This window comes from Palaemon carinicauda, chromosome 6 (genome assembly GCF_036898095.1).
Source record: "Palaemon carinicauda isolate YSFRI2023 chromosome 6, ASM3689809v2, whole genome shotgun sequence".
Classification (NCBI taxonomy): domain Eukaryota; kingdom Metazoa; phylum Arthropoda; class Malacostraca; order Decapoda; family Palaemonidae; genus Palaemon; species Palaemon carinicauda.
In genome coordinates this window covers 177,104,371-177,128,602 of record NC_090730.1, presented here as the reverse complement: position 1 = coordinate 177,128,602, position 24,232 = coordinate 177,104,371, and the positions used below count along the sequence as shown (strand labels likewise).

Below are 24,232 nucleotides of genomic sequence, written 5' to 3'. Positions count from 1 at the left end.
GGTGACAAGGGATCTCATTCCCTGAGCACGTGGGTGAGTTACCTGTGTCTTGGGGTCATAAGGAGAATGCCAGAGGTAATGTTTTGTAAGACAATGTTACCTTAAGGAAGGCAAACAAGATTCACCGTGGTTGTCCATTGGAAGGAAGTGTCTGCAGCTTTGGCTTCTTCATCAGTTGGTTCATTTCCTTCCATAACTTCACACAAAATGACTCAGCATATTTTGACATTTATACCTGCTTCATATAACTTGTGGAATGTGAATTTGAATTTGTTGAAATAGGCCCTAGGCCTTACAGCATTCTGCATTAGGGTTTTAGCTTAGCTAGTAATGATAATAATAATACATACAGTACATACATATACCAAGGCACTTCCCCCAATTTTGGGGGTTAGCCGACATCAAACAAATGAAACAAAAAGGGGACGTCTCCTCTCCATGTTCCTCCCAGCCTGACAAGGGACTCAACCGAGTTCGGCTGGTACTGCTAGGGTGGCACAGCCCACCCTCCCACATTATCCACCACAGATGAAGCTTCATAATGATGAATCCCCTACTGCTGCTACCTCCGCGGTCATCCAAGGCACTGGAGGAAGCAGCAGGACCTACTGGAACTGCGTCTCAATCGCTCGCCATTCATTCCTATTTCTAGCATGCTCTCTTACCTCTATGATAATGACTATAATAGAGGGCTAACTACCATGTTAGATTAGGTCTGTGTCTTTTTCAATTGCACAGAAAATTAGTTTATTGAGAAAGTCTTACAAGATTTTTGGTGATCAATCTATTCTGAAGAAGGGTTTTAATACTTTCATTCTACCTTGTTTTGAGTACTGTTCTCCTGTGTAGTCTTCAGCTGCTGATTCTCCTCTTAATTTGTTGGACGGAAACTTACGGTCTATTAAATTTCTTATTCCTGATCTAGATATTAACCTTTGGCACAGTTGTTTAAGTAGTTCATTATGCATTTTGCATAAGATTTTTCATAATTCTGACCATCCTTTACATTTACATCTTCCTGGACTGTTCATAACACTAGGCATGAAATTAATTCTAATAGTTTGGCCTTCTCCATCATGAAGCCCAATACTACACAGTATTCTAGTTTTATTCCAGTTGTGACCAAGTTGTGGAATGATCTTCCTAATCGGGTAGTTGAATTAGTAGAACTTCAAAAGTTGAAACTTGCAGCAAGTGATTTTATATTAAACAGGCTGATATAATTCTTTATAGTCTCTATATGAATTATCTGTTTTTAGTGTTGTTAATGTTTTTTAAAATATTTTAATTTTTCATTACTACTTATATCGTTTAGTTATTTCCTTGTTTCCTTTCCTCACTGGGCTATTTTTCCCTGTTGGAGCTCTTGGGCTTATAGCATCTTGCTTTTCCAACTAGGGTTGGAGCTTGGCCAATAACAATTATTATGATTATAATAGATATTAAACGATAACCCTAGCTCCACTGAATCACAATCCTATGTAAAGACCCAGGTTTGTATAATTAGGAAAAATACAAATTACTTTAAATATTTGTGATGTTTCCACTTGAGAGAAAGGAGGACAATTTTAATAGTATTTATAGTTATATAAAACCAAATAGAAAGGATTTAAAATTGTTATAGTATTATGTAAGGATTTGAAAATTCACTTATATAAGAAAATCAGTCCCCTTGCTGTACAGTTTATGGTCTTAACTCCATAATGGTTAAGTAAATTTCAAGGTTATTATAGCATAACTCTCTCAGTAATTTATGCAATAGATCTCATCGTGTAAATTCTTTTGATTTCAAAATGGTTATGTAGCATTCAGTGGCTGGCAAGTTTGTTTTTTTCCTGCAGAAAAAGATCCATGAAAGATTTTCTTAGATAAATCTTGTTTATTTGATCAAAACTTTTCTTAGTGGAATTTTCTGTATCTTATTTCTGGGGCGGCCTGTGACGGCCGGTGAAAGTGGCAGGTCTTACTTTTCAAGCTATCAAAGAAGGTTCCGACCCCAATTAATGACTCATACACTAACGTAACCTATTGATAGTGCTAGCTCATGGAGGTGGGGTCCGTCTCTTTAAGAGCCGGCATGGCAGAACCTTCTTTGATAGCTTGAAAAGTAAGACCTACCACTTTCACTGGGCGTCACAGGCCTCTTCCCAGAAATAGATTTTTTCTTCGTCAAAATCCCTTATTTATGAATTATTTTAATGGATGTCAGAATTGTATTCAGTGTAAAAGGGTATACTGTACTACTCGATATTATCTTAATCCAGTGATTTTGAGGCCACTGAATGCAGACAGCAGTAGAATCCTCTCTAGTGCCTTTGAACCTTATCAATTGCCTCCTTCTTACTAAGCCGTTTGGTTTCTTTAACTTGATGTTGCTTTGATATTCAATTTCCATTCAAGGAAAATATTAATAGCTTGGAAGGAAAATTTTTCAGTCTTTCAAAGGCGATATCTAATAATTTAAATTATTTAGAGTTCATTTGTTCCGTAACTGAAATACAAACCACGCTATTTACATAGGGTAATTACTTTCGGCGTAGCTGAATGACGAGCCATAAGAATTTTAACGAGGGTTTACTACCCCACCGCTACTTAGCGGGGGGTAGGGAAGGGTAGCTTGCTACCCCTCCCCCCTCACACACTCAGTGAGTGCTTCAGTTTACTTCTGGCTCGGATGGCGAGCGCATGTCTCCGCTCCCATCCTCGCTTGACGGCCATTAATGTTTTGTCTTTTACTTACTTTCTCTTATACTTATATATTTAAACATTATTGATGTTTATATATATATTTTTGTGTATAAGATATGGTAAGTTTCCTTTTCAGTGCCTGCGATGTGTGTAGTGATGACAACGAGAGTGATCACCGGCTTAGCGCTAGGCCACTACGATTCCATCTTCATGGCCGCGGCCTCTCACTCCTAGGCCACCAAAGTTGCCTTCATGGAGAGCGGTCTCTCTCTCGAGGTTGTTCACCTCTTACTACGTACTACTACTACTTCTACTACGATAGCTTCTTTCCCGTTGTGGGCTGAGTTGCTACTCCGTTTTATTTGTCTCAATTATTTTTATGAAATCTAATTGTATTTTTAACTTTTCAGCTCTGGGAACACTTCCCTTCGGGGGTCTGTGATTCTTGGGAACATTCAAAATCAGTTACATAATGATAGTTATTATAATTCTGTTTTTTGTTAATGTTCTCCGCCCTCCCCCTTCTCTCGTGAATGTCAGTGGGGGAGGAGGGCGCATACCTAACTTTCGTTCTTATGTTTTTCTTTCCCTCGGGGTTACTCTTCGGAGTTTCACCAGGGGGAATTTCTGTTAAATAATTATTTTTATTTATTTCCCAGTTAACTATGCAGTTTCTTTGTTTGACGGAAGTGTGCCAACGAAGCAGAGCTGTCCGGTTTATGTCTGAGGAGTCTGCTGTTGCTGCCGTCTCTCTAGGACATCGTCATGGGCGTTATCCCTTCTCTGAGAAGTTCTCCCGTGACAACTGTCAGCTCTTCAGTGCATCCTAGAACGATAAGGAGGTTCGCCTCCAAGGGTAGTTAGTTAACTTCCCTTCTTCCCTTAATTTTCCTGGTCCTTAGGCGGTTATGCTCTTGGGGCGGAGCGACCGCCCTTTAACCATGCTCAAGGGGCTGAGCGGTTGCAAGGCCGGACCATGGAAACTGATGTGACTATGCTCTTGGGGCTGAGCAGTCGCTTCTGTAGCTATGCTCAAGGGGTTGAGCAGCTACAAGTGAGTCTTGTGACCTCTCTCGTTCGCGAGGGAGGCCACTCATAGAGACTCCTCTCCGGAGGTTTGTTCCCGTTAAGGTCAGCTTGCTGATCCAACGGCCCTTAGGGGCACCATCACCAGTCTTTTATGAAGTGTTCACCTCTCTCGTTCGCGAGAGAGGCCACTCATAGAGACTCCTCTTCGGAGGATTGTTCCTGTTAGAACAACTTGCTGTTCAGTCACTAACGCTTCGGTGTTAGTGACAGGGAAACTTCGGTTTCTCGTTACACTGACCCTTCGAGGTCTCGTAACATTAGTTACGTAGATCCCTTGGGCTCTCGTAACTTTAGTCACTCCTACACTTCGGTGATTAGTGACAGGGAAACTTCGGTTTCTCGTTGCGCTGACCCTCACAGTCTCGCAACTCAAATCCTTTGGGGTCTCGCAACATACGTTCGCAATCCCCGTCGGGGGATGGTCGTCCTTCGGGACTTTGTATCCAGTCATCCTCCAGACATGCTGTCCTGCCATCTCCTTTCAAGGATGATGCGTGCTACGTACCATCTAAACCTGTCATTGCGCAGGCACAGGTCCCGTAAGGACCTAAGGGTAATGATCGCAAAACTGCGCATCAAACCCTTGCGCGCCAGGTTATACCTGTGCACCCTTCTGCTGTTGCTGCTGCTGATCCTGATTTAGCGCCACTGCGCTCACCTGCGCGCGTGCGCGCAAATGTTCCAGTTACGCGCCAGGGTTTCCCTGCACGCCCACAACCTTCGGCTCGCCCGCGCCCATCAACAGTTCCTGAGTTAGCGCGCCCGCGCCCAACTGCGCACACGCACTCGCCTGCGCAAATGCGCACGGCAGTTCCTGTGGAACACACGGTCCAAGAGGCACCTAAGTTAGTGCACAGGCGCTCACAGGTACCTCTAGACCCCCAACACACTTATACTACCAAGAGTGATGTGCGCCAACCTCGCGCTGATTCCTGTTATAGCGCAAACGCGCTCGCCAATGCACCAGCGCTCTTCTACATCTCAGCTCTCAGTCCAGGAGGTCCCCAAGATAGCGCACGGGCGCTCACGGGTTCCCCTGGACTCTCCAACGCACCAGCGCGCTTCTACAACTCAGCGCGCAGTCCAGGAGGAACCTCACAGGTTCCCCTGGACTCTGTTCCAGCGGTGCGTATTAATTCAACGGCGCACAATGTTCCAGCTTCGTCTGCGCGCCCAGGTCCAGTTGCGCTAGATGCGCGCCAAGTTCCAGCTGCGCAAGTTGCGCGCCAAAATCAGCAGCGAACGCCCACGCGTTCGATTCCTGCTGCACGCCCTGCGCGCCCACCACAACTGCGCACACCTGTGCGCCCACATCCTGATGGGCGCCATGCTCGCCCATGATCACCAAGGGCACCTGCGCAAATTGTTCGCCTGGCCATCTCACGATCGCCGAAGGCAACTGCGCAACTTGCGCGCCAACGCGCAATCTCACCAGCGCACCAATCCCTGAATGCGCTTTCACGCCCGTGCCCTGTCTTTACAGACACGCGCCAGCGCTCATCAGCAGCTCATCAACCCACTGACTCTCGCATCCATCCTTTAATCCCTTGTAAGCCAGCTCCTGCGCGCCACACGCCCTCGCCATCTCCTACGCGCGCCCGTGCCCAAGTGCCCGCGCCATCGGCTGCGCGCCCACGTGCCCACACCCTTAACCTCGCACTCCCACGCGCGTGCGCGTGAGCGCGAATACCCTGCTGCGCGCAAATTATTCACACGCGATCCAGAACAGGGATCTTCACGGCGCCCTGATCGCCAACACGATCATGTACTAGTCACAGGGCTACAGGGCATCATTGCGTTCCCCTCCCCGCAAGCGCACAACAGCACGCCTGTCGGAGGAGGGGAGGTTTCCAGACAGGTCTAAGGACTCTTCTGTTTCTTCTGCAGCTTTTCAACAGGCGAACTCTCGTTTGTCGACTCCTCCAAGGGATCGAACGATTCCTTTCCCTCCAGAGGGAGTGTCTGACAGTGCAACTGTCAGTCAGCAGCCCAGGTTTGGTGCCGTGTTCAGAGCCCTTATGCAGGCTATAAAGCCTGTGCTCTCTGACCTAGGCCACAAATCAGTGGCAGCTTCCACCCCCCTGAAGAGAAAGAGAGGAGTCCCCTCCGTGGTAACTTCTCCAAGGACTATCTTGTCTCCTCGAAAGCCCTTGCGTAAGGTTACTCCCCCTCCACAGACTTTCTCTCCCACCCCTGCGGATGAGTATTACCCATCCTCAGGAGAGTCGGAAGAGCCGGTGCGTTCCCCCATCGCACCAATGGGGGAAACTCCTCCTCTTCCTGACAAGTCTTCTCTCGCGGAGGTAGGGAAAACCTTACACCCATCGTTGCTGGAGTCCTGTATCTCTCCTAGGAGGGAACCGAAGGACTCGAAGACTTTACCAAAGTCTTCCGCAAGGCCTAGACAAGAACCAGAAAGACCCTTGGAGAACGTCCGCGAATCTCCCAAGGAAGAGCCTCTGGGGACGGGAGACTTCGCTGCTAGTCCATCGGGAGGAAAGCATCAAGAGTCAGAACATGCGTTCTGGCAAGTCCTAACCCTCATGAGGAACCTCAATGGGATCCCAGACCCAGAGATTCCTCCTCGTGAAGGGAGGATACGGTCCTGGACCGAATCTACTGCACCCAGAAACTCTCTAGGGCCAGTGAAGCTTTGCCCTGGTCTCAGGGGATAAAGAACGCCAGAGACAAGGTCGAGGGCCAGCTCTCAGAGCTTGCCTCCTTCAATAGATCCAGTGCTTGTAACAAGCTCCTCCCTCCTCCCTGAGTAGGGATCGGTAAAGGGACAGGCCCTCCGGGCAGAAGTCCAGACCATGTTGAAGAAGGACTCTCTCCAAGAGGTTGTAGACCGGTCCCCAGGCTTCTCAATCGACTCCTTTCTGTGAGGAAGGCGTCTGGAGTTTGGAGACCAGTCACCGTCCTCTCGACACTGAACGAGTTTGTCAAACAGTCTCCATTCAGCATGGAGACGGCAGACACAGTCAGGCTTGCAGTGAGACCACAAGACTTCATGTGTACCCTGGACCTGAAGGACGCGTACTTCCAAATCCCAGTCTACCCGTCTTCAAGGAAGTACTTTAGATTTTGCCTTGAATACAAGATATTCCAGTTCGAGGTGCTGTACTTCGGTCTCTCCACAGCACCTCAAGTGTTCACCAAGGTGTTCACTCTGATTTCATCAGGGGCTCACAGGATCGGCATCCGTCTCCTCCGTTATCTGGACGACTGGCTGATCCTAGCAGACTCGAAGGCAACCCTTCGTCACCATCGAGACAAGCTTCTCGAACTTTGCCAAGATCTAGGGATCATGGTAGACCTCGAGAAGTCCTCTCTACAGCCCTCTCAGAGAGTGGTATACCTAGGCATGGTCATAGACACCAATCTCCACAGAGCCTTCCCTTCAGACGACAGGATAGCAAGGATGCGGAAGGTCGCGAGACCTTTCCTCACACGAGAAGAACTTCCAGCCAACGTGGTTACGTCTCCTCGGCCATCTCTCCTCCCTGGCCCGTCTGGTCCCCAATAGTCGCCTCAGAATGAGATCTCTCCAGTGGCGACTCAAGTCGCGGTGGAATCAAGGACACGATTTCCCGGACACCTTGATCCCTATGGGACAACCAGAACAGACGGATCTCCAGTGATGGGTAGCAGACGAGAACCTACGAAAGGGAGTGGATCTTTGGCTGGGTCTTCCTGCCCCTCCCTTATCAAGGTGGTTCCCTTGGAGCAGCTACCGGTATCCAGTCCTTTACGGGAGGACGTCGCTCACTCAGCAAATGATGGATATAGGGAAGAGTATGCAAGACCTTCACTCCTGGAGATATTCTTTCCATCCCGTAAGGGGTCTAGGATGCCAAGACTGTCATTGAGTCTTTGGCAAGGACTTCAAGGCCTTCACTAAAAGGATCCAAATGATCTTCTCCAGACCCTGCAGGGTTGTCAGCATTGTTTGAGGGACGACGTCGACTCACCTCGAAAGGAGATCTAGTGGGTGGATGACTTAACGACGATGACGACCATCTCCCAAGACCTGCTAGTCCAAAGCTATTGGAGGCAGAGCAGTAGGAGTCAGAGCACGCCTTCTAGCAGATCTTGGCCTGCAGGAAGATCATTAAGGGGTTATCTGATCCAGCAGTGGCCCCTCAGCAGTGCCTGTCGGAAGGCGTTCTCACAGATCACTTGCTCCTCCTTTAAACATCTTCCGCCTCCTTTTGTGGAGCAGAGGAAGTATCATGAGGTCTCCGAGCCCCTTCCTCCCCTGCCTCTCGATCACTCCATAGAGGCTCTTACCAGAGGGATCTCCCTCGAGAGGCTATCAGGACTTCAAGTCTCGTTCTCGGCATTGAAGATTCTTAACCAGGAGAAAGTAGTGAAGTACGCCTTGCAGGCTACTTCGTGGCTGGACTTTTGGTTAGGATTAGTGGGACACCTCATAAGGACCGAGGACTGGTCCAAGGAGACGTCGAGGAAGGCGATGTAGACCTTTCTATTATCGGGAACTTGAACCATTGAGTTCCTTTCCCACCAAGTTGTGAACCTGTTGGCAAATACGATCCTTCGGCAAAGGGACTCCCATAGAATGAAGTAACGAGACTGAGAAACTCTACTTTGAATGGTTCCTCTGCTCAGGCATGAAAACGTCAAGCATGCTTCGGAGAGGTGAAGAAAGTCCAACCAGGACATCCTCCTCCATAGGGCTTGAACATCTCGTGCTATAGACCACTTCCTTTGCAGAAGAAACAACAGCAACAGCTAAAACTGCCAACGAATAGTACAGCAGCTACAACAGCAACAACAGCAACAAGGTGTAGAAGCCTTTTCCAGCCAAAGAGCGAAAGGGTTCAAAGTCCTCATGTGGAGGTAAGAGTTCTAGGGAAAGCGGCCAAGGCTGCACCCGCTAGGATGGGCAATCCTCCCACTTGTCCACCAGTGGTGGCTGCCTGCATTGCTGCTGGCAGAGGTGACTGTAGCTCAAGGGCAAATCCTGGACAGCCTCCGTGATTCATTTAGGGTATTGCGTCTCATTCACTCAATCTCTACCTACACTGACCAAGGATCCAGTTCCATCAAGCTTCTATGCGAAGGGATTCGCAAAAGAGCTGGCTCTCCGGGCCGAAGTCCAGACCATGTTGAAGAAGGCTGCTCTCCAAGAGGTCCTCGGCGACTCCCAGGCTTCTTCAGTCGACTCTTTCTTGTGAAAAAGGCATTATCGACCTCTCAGCTCTGAACAAGTTTGTCAAACAAACTCCGTTCAGCATGGAGACGGCAGACACAGTCAGACAAGCGGTAAGACCACAGGACTTCATGTGCAAACTCGACCTAAAAGACGCATACTTCCAGATCCTAATCCACCCGTCCTCAAGGAAGTATCTACGGATCATTCTAGACAACAAGATATACCAGTTTAAGGTGCTGTGCTTCGGTCTTTCCACAGCACCTCTGGTCTTCACGAGAATATTCGCCCTAGTGTCATTCTGGGCTCACAGAATTGGCATATGTATCCTGAGATATCTGGCCAACTGGCTGATTTTAGCAGACTCGGGGGCAACCCTTCTTTAACTCCGAGACAAACTTCTGGAGTTTTGATAAGATCTGGGAATCATGAAAAATCTCAAGAAGTCGTCACTACTTCCCTTTCAACGACTGGTATAATTAGATATAATCATCGACACTGATCAACAGAAAGTCTTCCCATTAGACGAGAGGGTAGTGAGGCTGACGAAGGTAGTAAGACCATTCCTCAGACGAGAAGAACTCCCAGCCCAGAGGTGGTTATGTCTCCTAGGGCTCATAGCAGCCTTGGTTTATCTAGTTCCGAATGGCTGTCTTAGTATCTGATCTCTCCAATGGGGGCTAAAGTTCAGCTGGAATCAGTCCAGCGATTCCCCGAACATTCGAGTTCCTATAGAACTAGAAGAGCAGACGAACCCCAGATGGTGGGTGAACGACGAGAATCTCCGCACGGGTGTCGACCTTCTCGTCCTCCCCTCTGACTTGCTGCTCTTTTCAGATGCATCAAAAGAAGGATGGGGGCCAACATGCTACACCACACAGCCTCAGGCCTATGGTCAGAGTCCAAAAAGTACCAGCACATAAATCTCTTAGAAATGAAGCCAGCCTTCTTAACCCTCCAACAGTTCCAGCAGTTCTCGGCAGGCCACTCGGTGGTGTTGATGAGCGACAACACATTGGTAGTGGCTTACTTCAACAAACAAGCCGGTACCTTTTCGCAGGCCCTAGCATCTAGCATTAGAGATTCTGAGATGGTCAGAAGACAACTCGGTGACCCTATCAGCATGCTTCATTCCAGACAAAAGGAATGTGCTCGCAGACAACCTGAGCAGAGCGACTCAGATATTGGGCTCCGAGTGGTCTTTAAATCATCTAGCAGCTAACAAAGTCCTGACTTTGTGGGGTTCCCCGACTATGGACTTGTTCGCAACATCCCCGAATTTCAGGCTCCCGCTTTACTGCTACCCAGTCTCAGATCCCCAGGCTCTCTGGCAAGATGCATTCCAACAATGGTGGGACAACATCGACGTTTGGGTCTTTCCCCCGTTCTGTCTGATGAGAAGAGTTCTCAACAAGACCAGAGTATCCACCAATCTCTCGATAACCCTCATAGCTCCGCTATTGCATCACGCAGAATGGCTCCCGGACATTCTGCAGCTCCTAACAAAGCTCCCAAGAGAACTCCCTCCATGACATGATCTACTCAAGCAGCCCCATGGGAACATCTTCCACAATGTCGTAGCCGACTTGACGCCTGGAGACTATCCAGAACCTCCTTACTCTGAGAGGATTTTTGCAACAAGTTGCGAACCTGATGGCTGGACACCTTCGACACTCATCAGCTTTAGTCTACCAGGCTAAGTGTACTGTCTTCTATGGTTGGTGTCGTGGAAGGGGTATCTCTCCGCTCGATGCTACTATTCCAACAATAGCAGAATTCCTTTCACACCTTCGGGAGGTAATGCTCCTCTCGGTTTCGGCAGTAAAAGGTTACCACTCAGCCTTGAGTCTAGTATTTAAGCTGAAAGTTGTAGATATTTCTTCTTCGTTAGAACTTTCTCTCCTCATGTGAGGTTATGAGTTTACTGTCCCTAGTTGGAAGTTAGAACTGCTTGGAATGTGGTTTGGGTCCTTCAGTCTCTGAAGGGTGTCCTCTACAATCCATTATGCCAGGTAACAGATTGCCCTTTCACTCTGAAGATGGTGTTCCTACTCGCTTTGGCTTTGGCCGTAAGAGTTAGTGAACTTCATGGTCTTTCTTAAGACATTGCCCATGCAAAGGAATGGGAAGAGGTAATCCTCAGCTTTGTCCCTGAGTTTATTGCAGACTCAAAATCCAGGGGTAGCAGATCCTAGAATCGATTCCTTCCGGATTGAGAGTCTTCGTACCATAATCGATAACACAGATCAACTGTTACTATGCCCAGCAAGAAGTTTGAGGTATTACGTCAAAAGAACATCTGCAGCTGGCCCCCAAGTGTCAGCACTCTTCGTCAGCACAAGGAATGTCAAGAGGAGGATCACGAAGAACACCATCTGAGTTTGGATTCGTAAGGCCCTGAATCCCTATCCTCTTCCAACATGTCGACCCAGAGCTCATGACGTCAGGGGCATTGCAACATCCCTTTTGTTCAAATAAAACTACTCTGTGGCGCAGGTACTAGAAGCGGGCATGTGGAAGCATCAGACAACCTTCATTGCCCACTACCTGCAAGACGTAACCCATGGGAACATGGAAACTTTCTCCATTGGTCCTGTGGTGGCTGCCCAACAAGTTGTTTAACACCTCAAGCTCCTTGATGGACAAGTAGCAGAGGATTGAGGGCATAAGTTATCCTGAATTAGTCTGGGGTGATTGTTCAAGAATGGCTGGCTCTTTCTTTTCTTCATCTTTCCCTTTCTTTGGAGGAATCAGCATTCAGAGTCCTCCGCAAAGCTGACCTCAACTATCTGCAGGTAAACCATTCCCCCTTGTGTAACCTCTTATTGTTTCAATACTTGTTGCGTCCCCTTACCCTAACGATAAGATATTAGGTAATATCTTTGTAACATCTGAAGATTCCTATGGCTTGGAAGAACTCTTAGCTAGACAGTCACATTTCTAGTATCACGAGCACACAGCTTTTGTAGGCCGCGGACCATGCATAGTACGGGTTTAGCGAGGTGTAGAGTTTCCGCCAATTATGGGCAGAACACATAAAGGGGAAAACTCGGGTCGAAGCCAAAAAGCCAATTGGCACAGACTTCCACCTTTCTGAGGGTAAGTCGTCCCATATAGATAGCTTTAGTTTGTTATTTAGTGAAGTAACAAATGACAAATTTGGAAGTAATTTGTGTTTTTCCTAACGACACAAACCTGTAGCTATTTATATAAATTGGCCCGCCAGTACCTGTCCCTCTTAAAGTCCTACTTCCTAGCAAATTAGGTTAACAGCCTAGGTGTGTGAGTGAGCGGGGTAGCTACTACTCCCACCCCCCACCCTGCTAATTAGCGGATGGGTGCTTAACCCTCGTTTAAAGTCTCCTCACCTATTCTTCTCAGATTCTTAAATGGGGTTAAGTCTGTTAGGGGTACGATATCTATGGTTATCTACGCATACGTCCCTGATTATGCACGATATCTTAGGATAGTCGTTCCGGGGGTTAGAACCCTGTGATACCTGACGGTAATTCTCTTGTAATATCACTCGCAGAAATATACAGTAGGAAGCTGCCGGAAGAACCTTCCATCAGGACGACATGGCTATCTCACCCAAAAATAGATTTTTCTTACTTCAAAATCCGTTTTCTTTCAGCTTCGCATAAAGTAATATCCCTGTATAAATAGGTAAAGGTTTGTGTCGTTAGGAAAAATAAAAAATACTTTCAAATTTGACATGTTATGCCGATATACGTGACCTTGTGACGAGCTCTGCAACAAAAAAAGCAATTCTATTCATGAAATTAAAAAATACAGTACATACTTATCTCTGATAATGTATAATGGCATTATACGTAGCATAATGAGAAAATATAAGTACAGAAGTGTGATAAATGAAAACATAAGCTATTTTTTGATAACTGTGTTTGCATCTCAAAGCTGTTCAGTACCTTACAGGTTGAAGCGTGTAGCTCTATCCCGACTGAAGCTATGTCGGTTTCGTTAAGAATAGTTACTAAGGTTGTACAGATATTTTGTAAATGGATAACAGCGTGATAGCCTAATGCTTAATTTATAACATAATGTAATTATTTATATATTTTATGTACTATGTAAATTTTGAATAAAGTCTTGGTGCCTAGCAATGAATTTCTCTGAAGTTAGATCAAATTTTAGCATTTTTCAAGTAACGCTATTACGGAAAGGGCTTTTTTTATGAAGATTTATTTTAGTTGAGCAATATTCCAGGTAAGGTTGCTGTCACCCCCAAGATGAAAGTGGCTTTTAATCATGACGCCGATGCGATGGAAATAGCCAGATCTTTTCTGGCTGACCCAGTGGACTCTAAAGACTTGTCAAGAAAAGTATGCGTCTCGTGACTCACCGACCCTTTCTTTAAAGTTCCCTTAGGAACAAGTAAAACATCACAGCTGTTTGTACTGGATGGAAATCCTTTAAAAGTAAGTTGCTTTTAGTTTTTGATTATCTGGAAAGTGTTTTTTTTTTTTCACAAATTGAAGTGTGCTATTGGCTAGAAATACAGGGAACCTTATAGGTTACTTTGAGTGACTGTACTGTATAGGCTATTGTGTTGAGGGTAGGATCAAATCATCTTTGTTCCGACGCTAAATGCAAACCCTTTCGCTCTTTATTAGGGATATACTTCCAGCGATACTGGAAGACTAGACATAATACGTTTAGAGAGGGGTATCTCTCCCCTCGATGCTACTATTCTAACGATAGCAGAGTTCCTTGTACACCTTTGGGGGGAAAAGCTCCTCTCAGTTTCGACAGTAAAAGGTTACCACTCAGCCTTGAGTCTAGTCTTGAAGCTGAAAGTTGTAGATATTTCTTCTTCGTTGGAACTTTCTCTCCTCATGTGAAGTTATGAGTTTACTGTCCCTAGTTGGAAGATAGAACTACTCCTTGGAATGTGGTTTGGGTCCTTCAGTCTCTGAAGGGTCTCCTCTACATTCCATTACGCCAGGTAACAGATTGCCCTTTCACTCTGAAGACGGTGTTCCTACTCGCTTATGACATCGCCCATTCAAAGAGATGGGGAGAGGTAATCCTCAGCTTCAATTCTGATTTCATTGCAAAGACTCAAAATCCAGGGGTAGCAGATCCTAGATTCGATTCCTACCGGATTGAGAGTCTCCGTACCATAACCGATGACACAGATCAACTGTTACTATGCCCAGTAAGAAGTTTTGAGTTATTACATCAAAAGAACATCTGCAGCTTGCCCCCTAGTGTCAGCACTCTTCGTCAGCACGAGGAATGTCAAGAGGAGGATCATGAAGAACATCTGTGTTTGTATTCATAAGGCCCTGAATCCCTATCCTCTTCCAACACATTGACCGAGAGCTCATGACGTCAAGGGCATTGCAACATCCCTTTCGTTCAAATGAAACTACTCTGTGGCGCAGGTACTAGGGCATGAGGAAGCATCAGACGACCTTCATTGCCCACTACCTAGAAGACGTAACCCACAGGAACATGGAAACTTTTTCCATTGGTCCTGTGGTGGCTGCACGAGTTGTTTAACACCTCAAGCTCCTTGATGCACAAGTAGCAGAGGGTTGAGGGCATAGGTTATCCGGGATTAGTCTGGGGTGATTGTTCAAGGATGGCTGGCTCTTTCTTTTCTTCATCTTTCCCTCTCTTGAGAAATCAGCACCCAGTATCCTCTGCAAAGCTGACCTCAACTATCTGCAGGTAAACCATTTTCCCTTGTGTAACCTAGCATTGTTTCAATACTTGTTGTGTCCCCATACCCTAACGATGGGGTATTAGGTAATGTCTTGGTAACCTCTGAAGATTCCTATGGCTTGGAAGAACTCTTAGCTAGATTGTCACATTGCTAGTGTCACGAACACGCAGCTAGTGTAGGCCGCTGACCATGCATAGCACGGGTTTAGCGAGGTGTAGGGTTTCCACCAATTATGTGCAGAACACATAAAGGGGAAAACTCTCGGGTCGAAGCCAAAAAGCCAATTGGCACCGACTTCCACCTTCCTCAAGGGTAAGTCATCCCATATAGATAGCTTTGGTTTCTATTTAGTGATGGAACAAATGACAAATTTGGAAGTAATTTGTGTTTTTCCTAACGATACAAACCTTTAGTTATTTATATAGATTGGGCCGCCAGTACCTGTCCATCTTAAAGTCCTACTTCCTAGAAAATTAGGTTAATAGCTCAGGTGTGTGAGTGAGCGGGGTAGCTACTACTCCCACCCCCCACCCTGCTACTTAGCGGATGGGTGCTTAACCCTCGTTTAAAGTCTCCTCACCTATCCTTCTTAGATTCCTAAACTGGGTTAAGTCTGTTAGGGGTGCAGATATCTATGGTTATCTACGGATACGTCCCTGATTATACACGATATCTTAGGATAGTCGTTCTGGGGGTTAGAACCCCTTGATACCTGACGATAATTCTCTTGTAATATCACTCGCAGAAATATTATACAGTAGGAAGCTGCCGGAAGGATCTTCCATCAGGACGACATGGCTATCTCACCCAAAAATAGATTTTTCCTAAGTCAAAATCCGTTTTCTTTCAGCTTCGTATAAATAGCTAAATCTTTGTGTCGTTATAAAAAATACAAAATACTTTCAAATTTGACATGTTATGCCGATATACGTGATCTTGCGACGAGCTCTGCAACAAAAAGAGCAATTCTATTCATGAAATTAGAAAATACAGTACATACTTATCTCTGATAATGGTATACAGTGAACCCTCGCTACTTCGCGGTTCGACCATCGCGGATTCACCACTTCGCGGATTTTTTTCATAACCCATGTATATACATATATCGCGGATTTTCCGGAAATATAAAAAATACCGCGAAGTGACCGATGGTGCGAGATTGGAGAAAGTAAGGAAAATTGAATCGTGATTGATGAGAGAGAGAGAGAGAGAGAGAGAGAGAGAGAGAGAGAGAGAGAGAGAGAGAGAGAGAGAGAGAGAGAGAGGGGGGGGGGTTTAAATGTAATAAACAAAAAAAATTGATAGGTTATAACACATTGGTGCTTATGTAATATCAACTGTATACTGTAGACGGTTTGAATAAGTTAAGAAATGGTATAAATGATACTTTGTTAGTGTATTCGTACACACTCAAGAGCGGCAGCTAGATGACAGCTGATCTAATCACAGCCAAAAGTAAAAAAAAAAACGAAGTCAACAATACTCGATTTTTAAAACAAACCCGAAATTTAAAAATAAAAGTACACGCTTTCTTAATGTGCTATTAACTATTTAAAGAGTGGCAATTTTCTAGAATAAAAGGATATTTCCCAAAAAATAGTGGTTTGCTGAGGAAATCGGATGCCGTATTTTTAGCTATGATTGAAATGGATGTAGACTCGGCCTAATTATTTCGTTTCGTATTTAATTGACACTAAGAAAACTAATTTTAGCTTCTTCATCTAAATGTAAGTATTGTATAACACGGAGAGATTGAGAGAGAGAGAGAGAGAGAGAGAGAGAGAGAGAGAGAGAGAGAGAGAGAGAGAGAGAATCAGCTGTTGTACTCAAATGGCGTATTTTTGTTTCGTGAGAGTTTCATCGCCACGACTTTAACAACAACATACTGTACTGAACTTTACAGTATTATACAGACTACTTTAATATGATAAAGTAAAATATTTGTAATCTATTTTATATGAAATGGGGCTATTTTTTTTTTTTTTTAAATTTACATTTACGTATGTAAAACAACTCTCTCTCTCTCTCTCTCTCTCTCTCTCTCTCTCTCTCTCTCTGTCTCTCGTAGATTGTTTTCCTGCTTTGCTACGTATGTATGATTTTATATAGATACGGTAAATAAGGGATTTTGACGAAGGAAAAATCTATTTCTGGGGAGAGACCTGTGGCGCCCGGCGAAAAGTCCTTCTTGTATACCTTTTCTGATAAAAACCTTCCAATTATACCAGAGAAAGATAAAAGCATGGAATGCTGAGGTTACAACCCTCGCGCGAGCACCTTTTGGGTGTCGTGTATAAAGCAAAGGCGCGTGAAATCCACTATTCACAGGTTGTCTTCCATTTAGTTAATTCCTTCGCCAAAGGGATGGGCCGATACAGAGGCCCTAGACACATCCCCATCGCCGCACCACCCACGCCACGACGCGAGCGCCATCTGAACAACATCCTTCTGTATTGACCATGATGGCTTGGAAAGGAAAGGGTGGGATCGTGTAAAATAAGGGGAAGGGTTTCGCCGGGCGCCACAGGTCTCTCCCCAGAAATAGATTTTTCCTTCGTCAAAATCCCTTTTCTGGGTCGAACCTGTGGCGCCGGGCGAAAATGTACCAGAGAATGCCTTCCAAGCCCAACAATAACTACTAATTTAATAAGGGGAGAGAAACAACACCATGTAAAGAAAATCATATATAATTCAGGTAAGTAGGCATAAAATATAAACTAGCCACAGGGCATAGTGAGAGTAAGGATAAACAAACATGATAACAAGGAAACCTCTGAGTATCAGAGGAAAACATGCAACAAAACTGACATGGCTAAGAATATCCCAACTTAATAACAAGGGAAAACAATAATAGTTACAATCATATTAACCTAATATGTAATACACTTAGGGCTAACGAACCACCAAGGAAGCGGCGTCGTGGTGCGAGTGGCGGGTAGGAGGGAGAAGAGAAGAGATGGATGAAAGGAAGAACAAAAGATCAATGGGGAGAGATAAGGCTCCCAGCTGCAACCGTTGGATATTTAAGAGCCTGTAAGTTCTTTAGATAGTGGCGTTTGAAGACCATAGGAGATTTCCAACCCGTGTACTTCTTAAGGTTATCAAAGTCCATATTCTGGAAATAGTTGATGGAGGTAGCTATCGATTGGATATCATGAGCATGGGGAAATGATCCCGGATTGGCTTGTTTAATGAAGTATAGGATCTGTTGCCTAATGCCACGTATGGAAATGGTACCTCCTTGTTCTCTGATAAACAGGGGGCCAGACGATCGGGTAGCAGTCCTGGCTAAAAAGGCCCTGAGAGTGGTGACCGGACATAGAGAAGTATCTTGGAGAAGAGGAATAATCTTCCAAGGGGACCACCTATTTTGGGGGTCCTCGTTCTTAGCTAGGAACGCCCTGTCTGGTGAAAGAAGTACCTCACCTGAAGGGAGGAAATCCATGTTCTCTGAGTTTCGTGAGAGAGCTGCTAGTTCTGAGATTCTGGAACCCGAGGCCAAAGCTGTTAGAAATAAAGTCTTCCTAAGAAGAGTGATATAAGAGCAGGATTCGTTGTCCGTGTCGGAGGCCAGTTTGAGGACATCATTTAGAGACCAAGAGACCTTTTGAGGACGGACCGAAGGTCGAAGCCTAGCACATGCTTTTGGAATAGATGAGAAATAAGACTCCGCCAGGTTAATGTTAAACCCAACCAGGAAGACTTTCCTCAGAGCTGACTTAATGGTGGTTATAGTGCTAGCTGCTAGGCCTTTGTCAAAAATGGACCTAAAGAAGGAGATGGCTAAATTAGGAGTCATAACCGAATGGTCTGAAGTCCTTAAGAAATCCGCTAGTTTCTTAACCGCCGAATCATATTGGCGAATCGTTGAGTCCCTTTTGTCTGATTCTATAAAGAGGACATTATCTGGGTCGATGTTTGCGTCCCTACGTGCCGCAAACTTCATGAAATCCACAAAGTTAGGGTTTTGGCTATCCTTGAGGAATCTGACACAGTCCGTGTTTGGACCACCTGGGTCAGTTTGGGGAATGGGATCCGGAAGGGACGGAGTTTCAACTCGAGGAGGAGAGGAAACCAACTGCTCTTTGGCCAGTGAGGTGCCACTAAAGCTACTACCCCGTTGAAGGAGCGGAGTTTGTGCAAGACTTTCAGTAGAAGATTCACTGGAGGGAATAAGAAGATCTTCTGCCAATGGTTCCAATCCAGGGTTAATGCGTCCATGGCATAAGCCTGAGGGTCCAGGTTCGGTGTCACATAACACGGGAGTTTGTGATTGAGTCGGGTCGCGAATAGATCACCTGGAGACCTGGAACCAGCCTGAGTATCCACCGGAAGGAGTGCATGTCCAGGGACCACTCCGATTCCAGTGGGCTCGTCCTGGATAATGCATCTGCTATCACATTCTGGACTCCTGCTAGGTGAGTTGCTGACAGGAACCAGTCTTTGTCGGCTGCCAAGGTGAAGATAGTGACCAGGATCTGATTCAGGTTGGGTGATTTGGACCCCCCCCTGTTGAGGCAGTGTACTACGGCCGTGCTGTCTGAGACTACTCTGATGTGGGTCGACCTCGGAGGGGAGATTCTCTTCAGGGTCAAGAACACCGCCATGGCTTCGAGAACATTGATATGGAACTGTCTCATGGCGGGTGACCAAGAGCCCTGACACATCTGATGTTGGGAGTAACCCCCCCAACCACTCAGAGACGCGTCGGTATGAATTGTCACTTGTGGAGAGGGGAACTGTAGAGGAACCGACTTGGAGAGGTTCCTCCGATCGGACCATGGTTGTAGTCTCATTTTCAAGACAGAGGGGATCTTCGAGGTCTTGTCTCTTAAAGGTATTGTCGCCCTCTTTCTCCAAACTCGATTGATGTCTTTGAGTTTGGGTTTTAATAGGAGATCGGTCAGTGAGGCAAACTGGAGTAGGCCGAGGACCCGTTCTAAAGCTCTTCTGGACACCTGTTTGTGTTTGAGAAAGTTCCTGACCTTGGAAGCTATCTCCCTCACCTTCTTGGGAGGAAGGGAGAGCTTGTGCTTTGAGAGGTCCCAACGGATGCCTAACCATTCGAAGAGGCTTGATGGTTGTAGGCGGGACTTCCGGAGGTTGACTTGGAAGCCCAGTTTGGCGAGAAAATGGAGTACCTTCGACGTAGCTCTTTTGCATTCCTGGTGCGACTGGGCCCAAATGAGCCAATCGTCCAGATAGGCGACGATTTGTATCCCTTGGTGTCTGAGTTGCTCGAGCACCGTCTCCCCCAGTTTCGTGAATACCCTGGGGGCAATGCTGAGACCGAAGGGCATGACTTTGAATGCGAAGGCTCTCTTGCCGAGACGGAAGCCTAGATAAGGAGAGAAGTTTCGAGCTACTGGGACATGATAATAGGCGTCGGTAAGATCGATAGAGGTGGTGACGGCCCCACGGGGAAGTAAGGTCCGTACCTGAGAGATAGTCAGCATACGGAACTTGTCGCAAAGGATGTAAGAGTTGAGCTTCGATAAGTCCAGAACTACCCTCAACGCCGACGAGTCTTTCTTCGGGACTGTAAACAGGCGGCCTTGGAACTTCAGGGATCGAACCCGCTTGATTGCTCTCTTCTTGAGTAACTCCGCAGTGTACTCTTCCAGGATGGGAGTGGGTCTCTGGAAGAAGGTCACCGGTGGAGGAGGGGATCCCTGTGACCATTTCCAACCCAAGCCCCTTGATATTATGCTGTGAGCCCATGGACTGAAGGTCCAATGATCCCGGAAGTGATAAAGTCTCCCTCCTACCGGCATCACATCATTGGGAGGGAGTGAACTTAGGGCCCCTCCCTCCACGGGAACCCCTTGCTCTGGGCCCGCCGCGTTGGCGGAACTGTCCTCTACCTCTGGAACTCCCTCTTTGGTATCCACGAAAGGAACCGGAGGGTTCGTAGGCAGGGTTGTATGCAGGTGAGGGCATCCAAGAGGGGTTGGGCTGTGTACCAGGGGGAGCAGCGAGGTAGACTACCTGCTGAGGAGGAGCCTGTTGTCGAGAAGTCGAGGCCGCGGAAGGCTGTGGGGACGAGGTACCCCTGGCCGCTTTGTAAGGACTAAACCTCAGCTTCTTCTTGAAGAATGTGTGTCTCTGGGGTTCGAACCTCTTTTTGGCTGAGAGACCCCACCTTACCTGCAAATTCTGGTTTGCCCTCGCTGCGTCCTGAAGAACCTTATCCACCTCGGTCTGAGGGAAGAGGGTCTTACCCCAGCAGGAGGAAGCTATCAGTCTGTTCGGCTCATGCCTGATGGTGGCCTCCGACAGAACGAACTTCCTGCAACTAACCCGTGCTGACCAGAAGTCATGGAGATCTATTTGGTAGGATAGCAGCTGGTTCTTTGTGGCGACTCTGAACAGCGTTTCCTCTGGGTAAAGAGATGCAAGGGACTCCATGGAGGTGATGGATTGGAGGGACCTAGCAAGTCTAGTACGGGTCTCGAACTCAGTTTTGAGAAGACTCTCTATTAATCTGGGAAGCTTCTCAGAGAAAAGAGTAGAGGCACAGTCCGGGTCTAGTTTCCCCACCGTGAAGGTAGAGGCCGCAGCATCCCAGGCTGCCGTGGAACCCGGAATAAGCAAAGAGGTGGGGTCCGTCTCCTTGAGAGCCGGCATGGAAGAGCCTTCTTTGATGGCCTGTATAGTCAGCTCTGTGACTTTGTCTATGAGCGGCAAAGAGATGGAGGCCGCTGTCGTAAAAATAGTGTAGGAACCCTTGTGAGGGGTGAGCTTGGAGTTAATACACCCCCACTCTGATAGTGTTCTGGCCCAGATAGCCTGGGCCTGCTCTTTTGGAAATATGACCGTTTCCTTCGGTACCTTGTCCATACGGACCAATGCATGTTCCTTTAACCGTACAAAACCATTGAACGGGAATGCTAGGTCCGGGGGATAGAACTCCAGGTCCTCTAGAGGGCGGGTGCCCATGCCCTCCAGAGTTAGGGAGCCATCTACGAATGGAGCATGCAAAGCAAACCGCCAAGGATTGTTTTTATCGAAGGGCGGCAGCTTCGATGCGTCTGGGGCAGAAGGGGGAGGGAACTGAGTTCCGGCGCGGATCAGAGTAGCCATCATATCCTTAATCTCTGTTATTGCACCAGAGTGATGTTGAACTTGATCCCTGACCAATCCTTTGATCAGTTGGATGGGGAGGAGATCAGCCCAGGGTACCTGAAAGTCACCCGTTGGTTTTTTCTTGGATTTGGTAGACTTAGACTTCTTAGGAGTAGTGGTTTTACGAGGAGCAATATGAATATCAGGAGCTGTCGAGGGTCCGGGGACCGGTGACGTTGATACTGGCAAAGCTGAAGTCTTATAAGTTCGAAGTGGCTTCACCTTGGGTCGTACGGAGGCAGAGGGATCCCGAGGAGAAGCCTTAGAGTTATCAAAACCTAGAAAGGAAGAGGTAGAAGAGGGAGTAGGAGAGAAAAGGGTTTCCACCAACTCGGCACCACTTACCTGCTCGTCCCTGGGTTCTACGTCTATATCCAGACCAGCCATGTCCATCGGTACGAGGGTTTCGTCCTCCACGGAAATGGTAGCCCTGACTTCTTCAATTAAAGGGGCAGCAAGGTCAGGAGAGACTGCAGCAGTAGTCGAGCCTGGGAAGAGACGGGAGGCCATATCCCCATCGAGGAGATAGGGAGCGCCAGACGGGGCATTCCTGCCAAAGCCCGACACCCACGGCCGAAGAGTAGCCCTTGCTGACCGAAGAGAGACATCATCGGCCTGTAAGATTTGCAGTGATTAGTGATGGAGGAGGGGGTTTGCCCTCCTAAATATACTGTGTATATCATATTCATGTCTATATTAGTGTCTGCCAACGAGAAATAAGGAACAAAGGGAAAACCCACTTACATCATCATTCAGCAGAACTGACGACAACTCGTAACAGAACGAGCACAAATCCGGGAACCACACTGGGTATTGGGCCTGTCCCGGTTCCTGGATAAAGGGAATGGAGCAGTGAGCATGAGACCGGCAGAGGTCATGCCCAACGGGGTCGCTGAACGAGGCAGAGCATCCTTCAGCAGTACAACGGGCCTTCTGTAAAAGAAAGGAGACATGAGTCTGGTGATGCTTGAAACTCTGATAAGGGATAAAAACCTATTATTTTAGAGTTCTGGCACTCACTGAATTACCTAAGCACCCATATTGCATTGACCAAACAACTAACTATTAACTTTAAGTTGATACTGCCCCATACCATTGTTGGCACTTTAAAATTCAATTGTCTGTATATTTGTAATGCACCCAATATCTGTTAATGACATAAGGATAATAAGCTTAAAGTAATCCGCCGACCTCCAAGGGTCGGGGAAGCAGTGACATGCCCTTAAAATAAATACAAACACCAGCCTTAGCTAAAGGCAAGGCAAATATAAGTGTGAAGTGTATGGGCGACCTCCGGTGAAGCCGGAGCTCCGGTGAGGCCGGATCGTAATGAAATGTCCTGAATAAAGGAGCCTTAGCTAATTAGCTAAGGCAACTTTAAGTGTTAAGTGTTTGGGCGACCTCCGGTGACGCCGGAGGATAATGAGATGCCCTGAATAATTCAATTGTGGCTAATAATTCAATTGTGAAAGATAAAAAGCTAAGTCGTAGCTAAAGACTAAAGCTTAGATTATAGTAAAGCGTATTTACGATCTCCGGTGAGGCCGGAGGGAGAAGAAAGGTCCTGAATAATTATTGTGAATAACAACACAGTTGTAATAACAAAGGCTATTGTGGATATGGCCGTGGCCTGAGACCGAAGTAAGGGCCACCGGAGGGTCTTATCTAAACAATATGAAGCCCGTCCCATGTAGTAAACAATATAAATATAACAATAGAACGAAAGTTATTGAGAATCCCTCGTGGCGGAGTATAACTCAAGGCGGAGTGGATAACGTTCATAACTACTCCCGAGCCGTAACGGGGAGAGGACGAAACACGGACCAAAATAACGCTAACAATTGAAAAGACACGAAAAATAAATAACTCGTAAGTTATCATCCACCCAGAGGGGGAGAGGTGAGGGAGGGAGAACCCGCTGAACGCACAAAACGGAAAACGGGAAATCCACTCCCCCACCGGAGCTAAGAAAGAAAACGAGAGAAAGGGGTAACTCGTGACTGCGAACAGAAAACGGGGACCCCAATCTCCCGCTCTCTTGGACACAAAAACAGGACTAAAAATCACAAAACACTATTATAAACGTATAAAATAAAAATGTACATCCATATAATACTACGATCGAAGAATAGCATCCGTTAAAACTTAAAATAAATAGCACTGTTCCTTTAACCGAGTCGAGTGACGAACGCCTCGGGCGGTTACTAAACAAAAACAAAGCTAAATCGCTATCTCGATCGTAGGCTGGACTTACTTGCAAAAAGTACCATGAGCATAAATACACAAAAAAAAAATAAAAATAAAAATAATAACGGTTCTAAAGGCATAAGGCCAGGGACTTAACCAAGAACCTAAGTGACAGAGTACTAAACGGGCAGATAAAGATGAATTCCCAAACAAGTGAACAAACAATGGCCGCCATGACAGGCCAGACGGGAATAATAAAACAGACTATACTGGATATA

The 24,232-nt window shown here is 46.5% G+C and overlaps 1 long non-coding RNA gene across 2 annotated transcripts in view; it reads left to right on the top strand.

Annotated features, from left to right (window-relative positions):
- LOC137642298 (uncharacterized) overlaps nt 1–24,232 on the top strand; it is a 41,925-nt gene that overhangs the window by 12,213 nt on the left and 5,480 nt on the right. For both annotated transcript variants that reach the window (XR_011044735.1, XR_011044736.1), the window contains one exon: nt 13,178–13,389. This is a non-coding gene — a long non-coding RNA (uncharacterized lncRNA). The remainder of the gene's footprint in view (nt 1–13,177; nt 13,390–24,232) is intronic.